This window comes from Castor canadensis, chromosome 13, assembly GCF_047511655.1.
Source record: "Castor canadensis chromosome 13, mCasCan1.hap1v2, whole genome shotgun sequence".
Taxonomy (NCBI): Eukaryota; Metazoa; Chordata; class Mammalia; order Rodentia; family Castoridae; genus Castor; species Castor canadensis.
In genome coordinates this window covers 21,544,303-21,559,230 of record NC_133398.1, presented here as the reverse complement: position 1 = coordinate 21,559,230, position 14,928 = coordinate 21,544,303, and the positions used below count along the sequence as shown (strand labels likewise).

The window sequence follows — 14,928 nt, the reverse complement described above, 5'->3', positions numbered from 1 at the left end:
TGTTTTTTTTCCAGGATGTTTTAAGTGGCCTTTTTAATATACAGGAATCCTAAAGTCCACCTTTTTGGTGGTGATTGGGACACCATCAACACCCAAACTACCCTTGTAGGAAGGCAGCTGCTGATATTCATTGTCAGCATGTGGAAGAGAAATATGGTGACTCTTCTTGGTCTTTCAGGAGGGGTGCACCTGAAAACTTCCTATCTTCTTGAATTAGAGTAGCTCCAGATTGGTGAGCTTGGACCCGGAATCAGGAAACATACCTGTCCCTGCCCTTCTAACTCTATCTAAGCTTGGGCCAGTCTCCCTAAACACTTTGTAAATGGACTGGATCACTGGTAGACAGATTACTGAGTAGCAAGGAACACAAAAGTAAGTAAGACATAACCTGGATCTTAAGTTTGAATTAAGTATTTTTATATATTTGTTTTGCTTACAAATGTAGCTTTTCAATGTATTCATAAAATGCATTGATCCCCTGAAGATTGACTGGGAAGGAGCAATTTTTAATAATTTCTTTCAAATTATCAGTATTTTTCAACAGAGATGACAATTACACCCATACTAATCTGTACTGTTGAATGCATTTTAAAATTTAAAAGGCTATAAAAAAAAGGGGGGGGGTACCTGACAGAGTGGCTCAAATGGTAGAGCAATTGCCTAGCAAGTGTGAGGTCCTGAGTTCAAACCCCAGTACCACCAAAATAAAGTAAAATAAAATAAATATTAAAAAAATAAAATTAATAAGGTTATAACCAAGTTATATCATAGGTGTGGTATAAGGACATGAATTGTATGTACATTTGGGGGAATTCATATAGTGTTCTGTTCACTCAGTCACTAAAAGCAGAAAAATATCAAAAACAATTCTGAAAGCTTACCATGTGTAAGGCACTATGCTGGGTGTTATGTAGGATAGGGAATGAGTCCCATAAGAACAAAAATCACTGTAGAATTTCAAGAGGAAGAGATTGTAGGTTAGGTAATGGGTTTTGAATGTGGGTAGGATTCCTAGAAGAAGTAAGGCTTTCCAGGTTGAGGGAGCAGCTTTGGCAAACAAGCAAAGGCAGAAAAGAAGGTACAAATTTCTTTTGAAGTACAAGTTGTCCTCTTATCTGATGCAGTTAGGGCCATTATAGGTTAAGTCTGGGAATCATGCAGGTATTTGTTATGCACATATTTTACACATCTTACTCTAACTTAAAACATAAGCATCTTTGTTCATTCCTTTAACCTAAGACCTCAGCCATTTTTTAGAGAGCTCAACAAATTACAGGAAAATCTTATCCCAGCCTATGGCCTGCTTTTATAAAGAAAGTTTTATTGAATGAAGGAGGTGAATTTAACTAAAATATATTGTAAGTACTTTTGTAAATGTCACAGTGTATCCCCAGCACAGCAATAATATGATAATAAAAATAAAATAATTTTTTTAAAAAGAAAATTTTATTGGAACACAACATTTATTTACATATTATCTATGGCTACTCTTATCCTACAATGTACAGTTTAGTAGCTATAGCAGAAGTCCTATGGCCCATAACACCTAAAATGTTTACTGTTTGGCCCTTTACAGAAAGTTTTTACCAACCCCTGATCTACATCACGTGTGAGTTCTTTAACATACAATGAACACATAAAGTCACTTGTAAAGCATCCTGAGCACAGAATCTTTCTAGGTGTTAATGAATTTTTCTCCCAGACTCTCCTGTACCTAACAGCAGATTGTGTGTATCTGTGTGACTTACCTTTATCTAATCATCCCAAAGCAGCCAACTTGATTTTCATAGAAACAGCTATGTTGGATAGTAGTCATATTCTCAAGCTCTGGAGTCAAATTTCTTCAGTACCTATTAGTTATATAGGCCTTGGGCAAGTTGCTCAGTTGCTTCCTTTGTAAAATAGGGGTAATGAGAGTATCCATTTCCTAGGGTTCTTGTGAAGAGTTATATGAGTTAATTCACATAAAATACAAAGAACAATGCCTAGCACATAGTAAGTACTCAATTAGTGTTAGTTGCTGTTGTCATTTTTCCATTCATACTTCATTGCTCTGCGTAATACTGAGTTAAATTAAATTACATATTTACAACAGTAAGCACAACTGTCAAAAGCTGATCTGTGAACAAACACGACTGACACCCTTGATAAGCACACACTTCACTGAGCCGGGGAACAGAAATGTTGCTCCCGTCATATTGGAGAATTAACTAGCCACTGTGTGTTCTCAGTTTAGTTAGTTGAGAGTTCTGTAGGATAATTGTCTAGGAGTGTAAGACAATAATACAGAGAAGTAGTGGATTAATATTAAAAAGGAATCCAGAGAATTTGTCAGTTACATTAAAGTCCAAAATGAGAAGTTTGCACTTAGATCGGTAGAAAATGGAATTTTTAATTTTAAATGACAGGATTGGACCGGGTGAAGTGGTTCACATCTGTAATCCCAGCCACTCAGGAGGTGAAGATCAGGAAGATAATGGTTCAAGGCCACCCTGAGCAAAAAGTTAGCGAGACCCTCCCCCACCTCAGCAAACAAGCTGGGCATGGTAGCACATGCCTGTCATCCCAGCTACGTGGAAGGCATAGGTCTGATCTGAGGCTGGCCCTGGGCAAAAATGCAAGACCCTATTTAAAAAATAGCTGAAGCAAAAAGAACTGGAGGTGTGGCTCTACTGTAGAGCACAACCACAAAGCCCTGAATTCAAATCCTAGTATCACCAAAAATAATAAGAGAAATAAACAAGCAAATGCCATGATTAACGTTAAAATGGTTTAGGAGTATAGGAAGTACAAGGTAAGAGTCTTTCCAGCCCCACTATGCATGAGTAGCCTCTTTTCTAGTAGTGCCGTGCCTAGAATGTAGGGTTGTGAGAACTGAATGAGATAAGGTATGGTAAACACTATTAAGCACTGGTATTAATCTGTCAAAAACTCCAATCCAGTTTTGTTTTGATTATAATCTCAATTTTGAATTGAGAAATAATAAAAGTTATAAACTGAATGTGAATAAAATAAATGACTGCTCTAAAGGGAACAGTTTCTGCTATACTTATGAGAGTCTCTGATCCTTAAGTCTATTCCTATCCCTGGAAACCTATTGATTACTTTTCTAGCCAGAAATGGGAAAAGGTGACACAGTTGTCACTAGAAAAGCAAGTGTTTACAGTGACGAGATGTCTTCAGCTAGTCGGTTATCAGGCAGCACCCAGATAACTACACCATTTAAAGTTGGCAAGGCAGGCATGATTGGGAGGAGGGAAGGAATGGCAGTAGGAAGCTGCTGATGCATATACTCTCACATGGAGGTCTTAGCATAACAAAGCCATTTAAAAAACTCACAGGTGTCTTGTAGTTTGTGACTAAGTATGACAATTCATCAAAAGTCTGATACTTAATACATTACAATGAGCAGTTTATGCCAAAAGAAATCTTACTAGGTACTGGGAAGGAAATGCTTTTGAAGTTCTACTGCTTTGAGTAATATTTTATTATTTAGGCAACATCTCTAAGCAGAGGAGGGGCCCATCCTTAGGAATTCAGAGCCCTGCAGAGAAGGAAAGGGTTGGGAAGGGTCCACCCTACCTCTTTTCCTTTATACAATGGCTTCAGGAGTTTGTATACAGCCTACTTTTGTAGGCTGAGGACACTATTCAGTACAGCATAATGAGATGGAAGCCTGCTTCTCAAAAGTAAGTATGAGAAATGCTTTGCAAGAAGCACATAAAAAGAGCAAAACTCCAGCAACCAGGGACATGTTTAGCCAGGTCTAGTCATTATTATAGAACTATGATGAGTGATTATATAATTTTGAAGCAGTTTAAAGTACCTAGACTATAGCAATTCAATTTATGAAATGAAAGAAGAATGCTATAACTCTATCCCTAAGTCCCATTTCTCTCTTCTTTCTTTTCTGTTGGGTTTTTTATCAGCATGATCAATACTTTTACATTTCAGATTATATTTTAATTGGTTACATGTTTCCCTCTTCTACCATTCTGGGCTTCTTTAGGATAGGAGTTCATCTTAGTACCTTCATTTAATAAATATTGAATGAATGAATGAGTGAATGAATGAACCGAGTTCCTCAGGGTCACACAACCAGTAAGCCCCAGATCTAGAACCTCGGTCTTCCAGTTCCTAGCCCAATACTTTTTCTACCATACCATGTAGCCTCTATCTGAGGTTTTAAATAAATTTTCTCATTTTCAGTTATACTCCCGAATTGTACTTTCATTAAATCATCTTTTAATTGTTGTTTTGATGGAATCTAAGTTCCTGTTATCTCATACAATGTATTTAATTACATTTTCTACTGAATAAAGAAAGGAACCATTCAAGTGTTTTCTAGTTTCTGCGTCACATCGTTATTAATTCCCAGACAAATCAACAACATTGGAATATAGGCAGTTGAAATTCTGTGTAACTAAAGAAAAGTTCAAACATAAGGACTTTATTCTGCCTTTGATTATGACAAGATGATAAAAAAATGTTTTGCCAGTGTATATATGTGTATACATGACTAGCTGGTATTCTCAAAATCAAACTTTAAAGGGTATGTATTTCAGGTGACTTGAAACTGTGACTTGGATGTTTCCTTTTTGACATTAATTTTCCCATCTAATGAGCCAGTAAGTTATGAGCAGTATTTCATACCTAATATTCTTGGGAATTAGAATGTGTCAGGCATATTATTTTATTTGACCCTCACAACCCTGTGTGATTGGCAGGGTAAGTATTTTGATATCTGTTTTGCAATTGAAGAAAATAGTCCTTATTAGGTTTGGGTGATTTGTTTAATGTCACATGACTAATATGTGACAAACTTGGGCCAATAGGGCTCATAGTCTATGATGTGTACTGTAGTACTTGCTCTACTCTCAGACTGTCTATAAAACGCTATGAAATCTTTACATAAATCATCCTGAAGTAATCATAGTTAGTGGACTGGAAATGAGTCCAGGCTACAAAAGGTCCAGTAAGAGGAGTAAGAAATGGTGCATCTCATGATTGTGTTATTCCAGGATGTGATTAGTCAACAACAAAAGGTAGCAGAGAAGTGGAGTAGAGTAGCTGGGAGATCCACTCCCTCTTGGACTTAGGCCCTTCTATCATTGCATAACTGAAAGACCTTTTCAGTTTGTTTGTTGAGTTGTGCTATTCGGACCAGACAAATAAAAGCTTTTAAAGGCCTTTGTGAAGACTATAGTTGTGTATTTGATCTCCTTTGTACAAAAAGGTGAGAGAGGCAAGAGAAATAAGAGCTTTTATGTTATTTGCCACCAAAGCAGGATTTGTGAAGCTCAGACACCCCTTTCCCTTAGCATTTCCCAGCAAACGAACTGAAGAATTGGGAGACTGAGGAAAGAGGTTAGCCTAGTGTTGCAAAGCCTCATTTCAGAAGCAGATGTTCAGTTGACCAGAAAGTATATTGATGTTGTTTATTCAATAACATGACTTGATTTTCCATATGTAAAGTAAAAGGATTGGACTGGTAATTTTTTAAAATGCAAACAATACCTATGTGCTTTTTCCCATTTTAAATTTTTAGAAAATTATAACATACTTATTTTTCATTTCACAATATATCTTAGAGATCATTCTAGATCAATGTGTAAACATTTCTCATTCTTCTTTCCATTGTATGGAAATATGAAAACTCGTCTAATCAGTGTCCTTTCCTTGAACGTTTCAGTTATATTTCAGTATTTTGCTGTTATAAACAGTCCTGCAATGAATAACTTTGTATATGTAACAATTCACATATATATGTAGGATAAATATTTAGAAGCTAGGTCAAAGATTATATGCATCAGACTGATAACTTCTAGTTCAGACCTGTAGGACTCTAATGAGCAGTGAAAGAGATGAAAAGTGTCATTTTCTTGAAAACGTCTTAATCAGAGACTAAGTCTTAAATAGGGGCCATATATGGGTAACTTCATCAAAACTGTGTGGCATTGCTGACTGTACTGAAGTCACCTGCATCTTATTCTATAGACTTTTATAGTGCTTTTCAGTAGAATATTACTCAAGAGCTAGTTTGCAAGGTGAATATTATAAACTCACATGAAGGAAACTGTCTCTCAACTATGTTTACCAAACCTACTAACCTTTCCTCCCTCCTTTCTCATCTTCTTCATTCTCCTTCTAAATGTCATAGACCATTTATAAACTTGCTCTGTTCAATTGCAGCCTTAAGCCAGGGCCTCTATCCTTTTGTCTTTGAAGTCCCCATGGTCCCTAGGACAGAAGTGAAAGTGTTATAGGTTTTCTCTACTTTGCTACCTTGCCAGGCATCAAAATCTTCCTTTCCCCCTGAACAACTTTGACTGACACACCTTTCAACGTATCTGTTTGTACACATAATATGGTTCAGGAAAAGACAATAGACCAAGTAATTATCTTGAAGAACAGAAGTGTCTGTGTATGTTTTAGTAATTGCACACACATATTTGTGGCTCCCATTGCCATCTTTTGGTACTACAGTTAAAAATTTGGAAAATTATTTGCTGACTATGGACATAGGCATACTCAATAGGAACAACAAGCATAAGGTTATACAACTCAAACATGTATCTTTTATTCCTACAAACCTCATTCTATGTGTACAAAATCATAAAGATCAAAGTAAACATTAGATGAATATGAATGCCAACTTATAACTAAATAGAAACTGTACATTTAGAAGACAAAATTTGATTTTAGAATAAAGAAACATATCCTGCCCTTGCTTTATGTACTCATAGTCTGTCTGTGGAGTAGAGTAGCTCTGATAAACTGTGAGATAGGAGATAATGAGCCCCACTGTGGACTACAATTCTGATAAGCTATAGAGAACAGAGTTGTAGAGCCTAACATGAAGCTTACCTAGGTAGTCCTGCTTGTCCAAATATGTTTTCTTCAATGTCACATCTGCAGGAGAAAGTGCTGTTACATGGTTGAAACTAGGTGTCTCACTGGGCTTCCTTCTCCATACTTAGACTGTAAAAGGCTCACAAACTTTCCAGAAAACTAGCCATGAAAAATCTCCTTCATTATGATTTCAGCAATATTATGGGGTGCATGATGCTATGACTTAGAATTGTTACAACTTTTTTTTTTTTTTGAGACAGTCTCACCATGTAGCAAAGCTGGCCTGAAACTTGCTATGCAGTCCGCCTGCCCGTGAACTTGTGATCCTCTTGCCTCAGCCTTTGGTTTCTTACTATTCTCAAGAAACCAGAATATAGAAAAAGATGGACAAAAATATAGTATAGCATATCATATTTCCATTTCAAGATGGCATTTTGAACTCATCTCTTTTCCTTCCCAAAATCCTAGTGAAATTACCATAGAAATATTAAGAAAAGCATTGGACTGAAGGTTTGGCTCAAGTGGTAAAGCACCTGCCTGGTAGCACAAGGCCCTGGGTTCAAACCCCAGTACCACCAAGAAAAAACATCTTTCTTATTCAGAAAACAGGAAGGCAGGCAGAAGGTTAGGAATTGTGAAACATTTCACAAATTTTTGATAGAAATGAAATTGAGGAAACTTGACTGAGCACATGATCAACATAGGTAAAGGGCATCCCTGTCTGAGAATTAAGCTCCCAAACTGAAACCCTCAGCGATTAGAAAGAAACGCTTGACTGTAGGGTAACTGATGGAGAACAAGTCAAAAGATTTGGGGACTCACACCCCTGTCTAGTTAGAGAGAACAGTAGATAGGGAAGACTGATTGGGAAGTCACTGTGTTTAGACCCTGCTTAAGTAAATGTTTGAATTTACATTGTCATGATGTTGTACAGGGGATTCTGTTGTCACCCCTCTTTTAGAGGAAGCTGATGTGTCCTCTTCACTACTGTGCTGTTGTCTCAGTGAACTCCTGATAGTAACTCTTAAAAACAAACCTGTGAGATAAGTTACCTTTATTATCCTTATTTCTGCTGAGGCACAGAGGTTTTAAGTAATTTGCCCAAGGGCCCACAACCAGTAAGTACGGTTTTGCCACCTGGAGAATGAGTGTGGAATCTTTGCATGTTTGTTGAGTTGCTGTAACAAAGAAAGGGAAAATACCTTTTCTGTCCATAGCTTCCTTCTCTTGGTTTTTGTTTGTTTGTTTTGAATGGGCTATTTAGGATGTCAGACCAAATCTGCCTCAAAAATGCAGTTGGTGGTTAGGGACAGACCTTGCAGTGGGGGTCGGCTGGGAACAAATCTTAATTTCATTAATTGAATTAAAAATTACATGCCACAGTTTCTTCACATATAGGGATTTTATATCTCAGCAAAACAGTGTACCTCCTATTTTAGTTCTGTCTTTCTTGTTGTTCATTCCCTGAATATCAAAACTAATCTAGAAAAATAAAACTATAAAAAGTACATAATTTCTCCCTTCATCTAGGAAATAAAGATTTTACCCACAGAATGTTTTGGGTTTTTTTTAAAGCCTTTCAAATCCCAAAGATGAACAAGTCAATATTAAACGCAGTGTTCACCAGAAGGTGATAGGTGGTGGTAGGTGTAAATTTTTAGTAAGACTAGGCAAGCTCTGTACCCTTGTTGGAATTTCAGAGTAAACTAATGGTGTTGTTCAGTTCTTGGTTGAATCTTGGCTTTCTTTTTTGTTTGTTTTTTGTTTCATTTTGTTTTAAGCTCTCACTTATTAAATATCCAAATCTCAGATTACCTTATCTATGGGAGATGTGTGCCAAGACCCCAGTGGATGCCTGAAACTGCAAACACTCCAAACCTTATACATATTTTCCCATACGTACGTAACTGCAATAAAGTTTAATTTATGAATTCACAAAGTAAGATGTTAACACCAATAATAATAAAATTGAACAGTTTCAATAATATATGTAATAAAAATTATGTGACTATGGCCTCTATCCTCTCTCTCTTTCTCTCTCTGTGAATATTTTAGTATATTATACTTATCCCTCAAACCAGAGAAAGTCAAACTGTGACTAAGGAAGGACTAGGGTGCTATGTATCTTTGTTGTGTGTTTCTGTAATCCAGAACTGTGGGTCTCAAGTTTAAAAGTTTATAAGAATTTTTATGTTGCTTGATAAATATCTAAATTCCTCTCTTCCTAAACGGTAACTCACAGGTATAGAATGGGGTCCATAATTTTAGTTTAGTTTATTTTCTTTTCTTCCCTTCCCCTTCTCCCCTTCTCCCCTTCTCCCTTCCCTCCTTCCCCCTTTCCCCTTCCTCCTTCCTGTTCTCTCTTCCCTTCCCCCTTTCTCCTCTCCCCTTTCCCCTTTCCCCTCTCCCCTTCCCTCTTTCTCCTCTCTGTTTCCTCCTTTCCCTCACTCCCCTCCCCTTCCCCCTTTCCCCTCTCCCCCTCTTCCTTCCCTCTTCCCCCTTTTCCCTTGCCCCTTTCCCCTCCAGAAACAGGAAGCGCTCTCTGTTTCTGCTTTGGCAAGATGCCTCTCAGAGGAGATGATTGTTTAAGAGTGGTGAATTGAGGGGGCTGGTGGAGTGGCTCAAGTGGTAGAGTGCCTGCCTAAGCAAGCGTGAGGCCCTGAGTTCAAACCCCAGTACCGCCAAAAAAAAACAAAAAACAAAAACAAACAAACAAAAAAAGAGTGGTGAATTCCAAAATGCTAGATGATCTGTGCTTGGTAATGAATGTCAAAACCCCTGAGATGTTAGAATGTCTAAAGCATGCAACTATTGTTCAGGGTGTATTTAGAAAAGATAAGCTTTTCTAACTGAGTAGGCTCTAAAGATGAGTTATTTCATCCCTAAACTAAGGAAACAGTGGCCAGAAAGTTAGAATACCTAACGTAATAGAAAAACCAAGACTAGAACTAAAATTTCTACTTTTAATCTTTCAAATTGTAATCATTATAAAAATTAAAGTGGACTGCAACTCATATGCTGTCTGGGAATTATCAGAAAAATGTTGAGTCAACAGTTGGAAATGTATGGAGATTTTTTTGTCTTTGGTGGCACTGGGGTTTGAACTCAGGGCTTCACACTTTCAAGCAGGTGCTTTATTCCTTCAGCCACACCCTCAGCCCTTTTTTGCTCTACTTTGAATAGGGTCTTGTGTTTTTGCCTGGGTGGGCCTCTGACCATTATCATCCTTTGTATGCTTCCAGCATAGCTTGGATTATAGACATGTACCACCATGCCTAGAATATTTGTGGGGTTTTTTTTTGGGGGGGGGAGTACTGGAGTTTGAACTCAGGACTTTATACTTGCTAGGCAGGTACTCTACCACTTGAGCCATTCCACCAGCCTGAGAGTATTTGTGGAAATGGGATGTCACTACCTTTTTTGCCTGGGTTGGCCTTAATCCTTGATCCCCTCCAGTCTCTGCTTCCCACCCAGAGGGAAGCTCTGTCACACCCAGCTTCTGGAGACATTTTTGGTTGTCACTTTAATGGGAAGAAGCTAGGGAATACTATTCAGCATCCTATAGTACACAGGACAGTTCATCCAGCGAAGGATTATCCAGCCCAAGACATCAGTAATGATCAGGTTGAGAGAGGCCTTTTACTCTAAGGAACTCAGCATGATGGAATTGGCATTAGAGTTCAGACCATAGGCTCAGTCTAGTATGCTTCCCATTGTTCTTAAAGCAGGGCATTGAGAACTTGAGTTCCTATGATGAGGGAAGAGTCAGAGTGGGTCTGTTTTGCGTCTGTTGGAGGGGTCCACTTACAATGCAGATTTTGTAGTCTGGTAAAGCACCTTGTGTGTTCCACATTCGTCCTGGACATGGTCTTACTTCATCTTATGTATTTATTGGCTAGCAAGTACTAAATTTGAGTCATTTACCCAAATGCTATTGAAATCAAAACAACTATGCTATGCATAGCACTCATTGCTAACCTTAAGACTGGTGGGACCTTTCTTTTATAGGAAATGTTATCACGACTCAGCTAGAAATTAACAGATCCAGAATTTGAATATCATATAAACTTTTTTTTTTTTTTTTTGCAGTACCATTGCTTTTTGGCCCTGGCTGACCTCTAACCATAATCCTCCCAGTTTCTGCCTCCTGAGTACCTCGGATTGCAGGTGTGAGCCAGTGCACCTGGCCTGACTCTTTAACAGAAGTCTGTAAGTTTAACTCTCACCTACAAAGAGTAGCATGTGACTTTTAGAAGCTCTTAAAATTGAGGAATAAATTTTTCTAGGTAGGTGCTCTACCACTTGTGCCATTCTACCAGTCCTAAAGGATAAATTTTTCTTACTAGTCCTTATTAAGTATTGTTTGGTTTCGTCCCATATTCTAATCCAGAAATTAGATACCATCTCTCTGAATGTATTGCCTTCATATTGACCTTGAATGCCTTGATTTTTGCCTCAGTAGGCTGCTTCCCTTCCCTTTTACCAAGCGCCAATAATTTTTTAGTCTGTTAAATGTTACCTCCTCAAAGAGGACTTCTCTCCTTTTCTTCCCTCCTGCCCCCTTTCATCTAAATTATTCTTTGGTCTTCTCTACCACAGTACTGTGGTTTACTTCCTTCACACCATTTACCACAAATTGTAGTTCTATATACCTGTACATACTTACTTGCTTACATATTTAATGAAGGTTTCCTCCCCTAGAGTAGCTCCACAAAAGCAAATGTCTTGCTTTTTGCATCTGATTCCTTGTAGATGGTTATTGAAACCTCTATGGATTTTGTAAAAATTAATAAAAACTTAAGGGGGGGCAGTAGTGGGGATTGAGCTCAAGGCCTCACATTTGGTAGGCAAGCACATCACCACTTGAGCCACACCCCCAGTCCTTTTGCTTTTAGTTTGTTTTTCAGATAGGGTCTCACCCTTTTTCCCAGCCTCTAACTGCAGTCCTCCTAGTTCTGTCTCCCAAGTAACTGGGATTACAGATAGCTACCACCACACATGGAATGAGTATTTGTTGAATTCTACTCCAGAGATTGTAAAGTAGAAATTAGAAAGTTTCTTGCCCTCAAGGAACTTGCTGTGTATATATAGAATTTCTTATCTTCGTGTTTGTTTGTTTTTGTGGGGCTGGGGTTTGAACTCAGAGCTTTATACTTGGCAAAGCAAGTGATCTGTCACTTGAGACATAGCTCCAGTCCATTTTTTTCTGGTTATTTTGGAGATTGGGATCTCATGAACTATTTGCCTGGGCTGATCTCAAACCAAGTTTTATCTCATATTTTAAGAACTGTAAATTAAAATTTCCTTAAGAGAAGATTACTAGGGAAACTCAGAAAAGAAAGAAGTTTATCCTGTTAGGGGCTCAAGAAAAACCTCATGAAAGAAGTAGCATTTTAACCCTTAAAGAATGAGTTACAGTATAAATTCACAAGAACAAGGGCCTTATTTTAGCTTTATCCTTAATCCTGGTTCTATTTATTCAATGTTGAATAAATAGTGGTAGGATTTGTACATATACAGAAAATGGGAGGGAAAAGAAATTCCAGGAAATGACACAGACCAAAAAAAAGACATACATGTGTGAAAATACCTAAATTTGTCAGGAAAAGTGAATAGATTGGTTTTAGTGAAATGCAAATGTGAAGGGGATTAGTGTGAGATAAGACTAGAAAGATAAATCAGAGACTTAAATGCCAGATAATAAGCATAAAATCAGGGCATCAGTATCAGAAGTTGGGGTGAAGATATTTAGGTTTGTCTCTGTAGGCAAAAATTTATTGTTCTTGGTAGTACAGCCTAAAAAGCAAACCACAGCTTGAATAACACATGCAAATAGGAAGCACCTGGAGTACAAATATTAGTTTAGTTTGGAGTACTGGTTCTTTCACCAACATTGTCACCATCAAATAGCAAGATCAGATTCCCATGGAGCACCTTCTATATCTGGCTTGGCTGGAAAGAGAGTGTTTGCTTATGTTTCCGTAATGGAGCAACACTTGCCTGACAAGTCCCTCAGGTGTTTGAGCAGTTATCATGGAATTCATATGTTACTGAGGAACTCCATGCAATGACTTCTAAGGTCTGTCCAATTCTTACTGAGATTCTGGGTCCCACAATTTCAAGTGATCTACACATAGGTGAAGAAATGGCTTATCCATTTCTTTCCAGACTTCATCGTTTGGACCCAGACTTTTCTCCTTAGCTAGCTCAAAGAGTGGCATCCAAGAGGGGCTCGTGAAATGTCTTCAGCTGACAAGAAGCAATTTTTGAAGAAATACCTCTATTCAACTACTTCTCCTACCTTTTCACTTCATTCTGTCAGCATGATGACAGAAATATAGGCACAGATTGAAAAATGTTATAAAAACATTTTAGGGTATTTGGTGAGCTCTAGTCCCAGTTAGAAATATAGGGAAAGGTACAATGTGTTACGGATGTTTAGAGATCTTTGAACTAGACCTTGGAAGATGGGAGAATTTGTTGCATCAGAGATTAGAAGGATGGACATTCCAGACTAAAGAAACAACAGGAGGGAAAAATACAAGCGTGGGCTATGTCTGAGGAGTTATGGGAAACTTTGACTGTCAGACTCGTTTGGCTGGAGCACAAGGTACATGTAGGCAGAAAGGTAGGTTGGGATTGTTCTAGAGTTGTCATCTCAAACCACCAAAGTTAATAGATGATAGAGAAGTGAATAGGCAGTGGCATTTTTTAAACAGTCATGTCTTAGGTAGAATAATTTGTCATTCATGTATCATATAGAATGGACATAGCATGGGAAACCACTAGGAAAAGTCATGTTTGTAATAGAGCTGCTGATGGTAAAAAACAGAGGCTAGCTGGTGAATCTTCTAATTTACTGGAGATTAGGAAAAGTAACCAAAATGATAACATTTATGAATACAAAATATGACACTGAGTAAAGAGTAAGATAGCTTTAATGAAGATTAAACACTAGGCTAAAAGCAAAGATACCTAGCTTCTAGGTAAGTTACCCCCACATTTTTCTAGTGGAACATTGAAAGGTTGCTTAAGCTCTCTGTTCCTGTCTTAGAAGGAAGAGATACTATGAGGATAAAAATCAAATAATAGCACTAGATTTATGGGAAAGACTTGTCCTTGTTTCTTTCCATGTTATTTGTTAAGGTTCCAAGCAATTATTTATTTGCTAACTGTACATAGTAAAAATATTTTTAAGTGGATCTTATCTCACGTTTGCTGTTTCCTCTACTGGCCTCTTATGTGTCACTTATCAAAGTGTAGGGCCTTAGGGACTTAATTCATATAAAGAATCTGGTTTGGCATTTCAGACCACTTAAAAGTCAATAGCAGCTGAGTACTCTCTTCCCTTTTAGAAAACAGAATAAGTTTTGCTTATAGGCTCTCTCCCCAGAACTGTCAATCAAAACAAGTATTTTGCAAAAGTATCTATATAGGCAAATTAGGCCAAAAAGACAGAAATAATTCACATTCTCCAAAGAGCTTTGTGATTTCAGACTCTAGGCTTTAATGAAATGAATAGTTGGAACTAGATGAACTCATCCAGCTCTTAAAAAAGTTCAACTCGCCTCTGTTTCTTCTACATGAACTGCATTTTGCTACTTCTTAAAATAGACCTATTGCATAGTTTCCAAGCACATTAGATAGTATTATACAGCATCTCAGACTCATTAGGGTGGTGGAGAGAAAATTAAAGTTTGCCTAGTATGTCATTAAAGCATTAAGGAATTTATCTATCTTATGTCTAAGTTGCCAGCAGAAAAAATATAGAAAAGAAAATTATTTCTGAAGATATTTACTAGGGCTGCAGAGTGGCTCAAGTGGTAGAGTGTCTGCCTAGCAAGCATGAAGCTGAGTTCAAACCCCCAGTACTGCCAAAAAAACAAACAAAAAGAAAAACTGAATTATTTACTGTAATTTACTTCTATGTGCAGAGTATTAGAAAATGTGGGAAATTCAAAGATGATTAAGACAGGCTTGTCACGGACCTTACAACCTAATCTAAGGATAGAGAGAAAGAGACAGAAAGAGATATTCTGTTTTCCTGAAAACTGAACCGAAAAAAGATTTAGAAGT

General features: G+C 37.6%; 1 protein-coding gene across 4 annotated transcripts in view; it reads left to right on the top strand.

Annotated features, from left to right (window-relative positions):
- Positions 1-14,928, top strand: part of Slc31a1 (solute carrier family 31 member 1) — a 28,731-nt gene that overhangs the window by 1,951 nt on the left and 11,852 nt on the right. For 2 of the 4 annotated variants that reach the window (XM_020160341.2, XM_020160340.2), the window contains exon 2: positions 10,942-11,061. The exons of the other annotated variants lie outside the window; for them this stretch is intronic. The gene's annotated coding sequence lies outside the window, so the exon portion shown is untranslated. The remainder of the gene's footprint in view (positions 1-10,941; positions 11,062-14,928) is intronic. 4 annotated transcript variants of the gene reach the window in all.